Below are 3,259 nucleotides of genomic sequence, written 5' to 3'. Positions count from 1 at the left end.
ATATGTGTTGTTTTATAAGTGATGATGCATCTCACCATCTGCATCCCCCCCCCCATTTTCAAAAATCCCATGAGTGGGGAGGGGCGTGACTGCTAAACCAAAGCTTTTTGTTATGTTCACCTAATCAGGGTCTTAATGTTGCCATATAAGGTCTAATGCTAGTAGACCAGTGTGTTGAAGGCCATTATCTTACAATGCTAGACCCTGCAGAAAAGATGCTGTCCAATTTGTTGTGCATTAGAAACCCCTGAGGAGTACATTCCCCACTCAACAGTGGATGTGTTTTGGACCATATCTTTTAGCCTCCGCAGAGGACCTGCAATGTTTCCATGGTTTAAGGACTGGGTCCCCCAGTCTGGCTGGTTTATATGCTTAATTGAGATATGGTAATCATACCCAGTGGAGAGTGTAGATTCACCTAAATGAAGTTGGGGTGTTGACAGTAAATAAAGTTACAGGCTAAATAGAGAAGGATGAAACACCTAGATTATCCAAATGTTGGGGAAGGACCTGGTTCAATGTTTGTAGGTAAAGTTTTTAAAAGCCTGCCCCATTTCAGCCACAGTTCATAGCTCCTGGGACTTACAGGGTGCCTCCTGCATTGTTATACCTAAGCTCTTCATCAAAGTGATCTCACTCTTGTACCTGTGCATTCCTAGGAAGATCTCTTGGTCAGAAGCTTGTGAACCACTCTCTCAAGTGCTATGTAAGAAACCAAACCTCTATAGCCTACACTTCTCAAAGTGGCTTATCATCCAGACTGAAGTAATAATATTGACATTAGAAGAATGACAAGAGTTCCTAATCCATTGTCAGGGGGAAAGAGAGGAAGGGGAGAGGGGGCGTATCATCCCTAGTGAAATTTATTTTCAGAAAAGCACACAAAGAATGAAATTATTCCTGTATTCCTAAGCTTCTCTATGAAAGCAAAGTGATGCATCTTTCCATTTTAAGTTTTCACAAACACATTTTGAAACAGTGGAATTGTCTTTACTTGTTGCAATAGAGTATGCCACATGGTTTTACTGAGGTTGTCACGTAACGGTTGATATGCAAACATTGCAATGTTTACTTGGTTATGATCTTCTGATTTTTCACTTGAAGTCTAAAAGAAGCAGCAGCAGCAAAAAATGCCATTGAATTTTGAATCCTTGCTAGCAAAATCCAACAAAGATAAATCAAAGAGTCAGAGTGCCCTCCAGTGGCAATAGAGTATTAATATTGTTTCATTTTAAGGAACACAGTTTTGCTTTTTCATATGAGAAAAGAGAGATTCTCTTACATAGTTTGTCCATTTGTTTACTTGTTATTATATCTAGAAAGCATTCAACCCTGAAGGGCAATCAAAAAAGAGTCTGTTCTTCATATGGACTAGACCAGATAGCTGTATCTGGGGGTCAACTTGTCATGCTGAACAAAGAAGCAGCTCTGATGTCTCTCAGTGAATCCATGTTGAATAGCTACAACTTACAGAATAGACTCAAAGCAAGCCAGCCTGTCCAGAAGACAGCATTAACCATCAGAGACCTAGACCATTATAATATTGATATTGGTTTTTTTGAGTGAGACCAGGATGGTGGAGAGGAGGCAGATCACTGAGATTAGGGCTGGCTTTTGGTGAAGATGATCAGTTAAAGAACTAGAAGTTGGCTGGAAGTTGCACTGCTGCCAAGAACACGTCAGTGATAGACTGATGCACAGGCATATTTCTCTTATCCAGAGGCACCATTAATTAGCATGTATACAACAAACACTGATTAGGGTGGAAGAGAAGATGAAATTTTACCAGAAGATAGACCAGAGCACCCCCCAAACAAGTTCATTGTCTTGAGAGATTTCAGTCAGGGAAGATGTTTTTCAACCTGGTACTGAGTACAGGACAGGCACAGCACCAGAAATGTCAATGCCAGTAGCCATATTTTACACTTGTGCATCAGGCCTGAGCTGGTCATTGCAAATATGGTTTTTGTGGCAAGCAGACAAGAAGATAACATCATGGACATATCCATAATTCTATCAGTGGTACCTTCTTGACAATAACATTGTGCAGCAGACAGACTTTAATGATATCAGGATCACGCGATGTAAGGAGCTGATTACTGGAAAAATTAGATGATGCATTGCAAACCCATTCTTCAAAAATGCTGCATTATTTCATATGAGTTTCCATAAAACTATATATGCATCATCTGAAATGGGAATGTAATTGCATGAAGTTATGAAAAAAGCCAACCTCTGCTTTGTCAGTCCATGGAATAGTCCTTCAGGAGGTACTTGGACATGTTTAAATCAGTAGGTCCAGATGCTCTTCACCCCAGAGTGCTGAGGGAATTGGCGGGGGTCATAATGGGGCCCCTGGCACAACTCTATGAGCGTTTGTGGGGCACTGGCCAGGTACCAGAGGATTGGAAAAAAGTCAACGTGGTCCCCATTTACAAGAAGGGGAGAAAAGAGGACCTCAGCAATTATAGGCCATTCAGTCTTACCTCAGTCCTTGGGAAGACCTTTGAGAAAATTATCAAGGAGCACATCTGCAAGGGCCCAGCAGGGGAGGTAATGCTCAGAGGAAACCAACATGGGTTCATTGAGGGCAGGTCCTGCCTGACTAACCTGGTTTCCTTTTATGATCAGGTCACAAAGTCCTGGATGAGGGTGTTGGGGTAGATGTCATCTTCCTGGACTTTAAGAAGGCCTTTGATACGGTTTCCCACCACATTCTCTTAAAAAAAACCTCAGTGACTGTGGCATTGATGCCTACACAGTCAGATGGGTGGCAAATTGGCTAGATGGTCGCACCTAGAGAGTGGTGGTGGACAGGTTGTTTTTGACCTGGAGGGATGTGGGCAGGCTTGGTCCTGGGGCCTGTACTGTTCATCAGTGATGTGGGTGTGGAATGCACACTGTCCAAATTCTCTGATGATATCAAGTTGTGGGGCAATGTGGGCACACTGGAGGGGAGGGACAGAATCCAGCCAGATCTAGACAGGCTGCAGAGGTGGGCAGATGAGAATAGGATGGAATTCAATGCAAACAAGTGCAAGGTGCTGCATCTAGGGAGAAGGAACCAGCAACACACCTATAGGCTGGGAAACACCCTTCTTGTCAACATGGTGGCAGAAAGGGATCTTGGAGTCATTGCTCACTCCAGGATGAACATGAGCCGCCAATGCAAGGAAGCAGTCAGTAAGGCTAACCGCACCTTGTCGTGCATCTACAGATGCATCACAAGCAGGTCCAGGGAGGTGATCCTTCCCCTCCA

The 3,259-nt window shown here is 43.3% G+C and overlaps 1 long non-coding RNA gene across 1 annotated transcript in view; it reads left to right on the top strand.

The window, feature by feature from the left end:
• LOC109300975 overlaps window positions 1-3,025 on the top strand; it is a 17,842-nt gene extending 14,817 nt beyond the window's left edge. Inside the window, exons 2-3 of the long non-coding RNA XR_002098377.1 lie at window positions 1,835-1,840; window positions 3,014-3,025. This is a non-coding gene — a long non-coding RNA (uncharacterized LOC109300975). The remainder of the gene's footprint in view (window positions 1-1,834; window positions 1,841-3,013) is intronic.
• The last annotated feature ends 234 nt before the right edge of the window (window positions 3,026-3,259 follow it).

This window comes from Gavialis gangeticus, unplaced genomic scaffold (assembly GCF_001723915.1).
Source record: "Gavialis gangeticus isolate Ggan-Ray unplaced genomic scaffold, GavGan_comp1, whole genome shotgun sequence".
In the NCBI taxonomy this organism is placed as follows: domain Eukaryota; kingdom Metazoa; phylum Chordata; order Crocodylia; family Gavialidae; genus Gavialis; species Gavialis gangeticus.
This window is presented reverse-complemented; position numbering and strand designations above follow the sequence as displayed.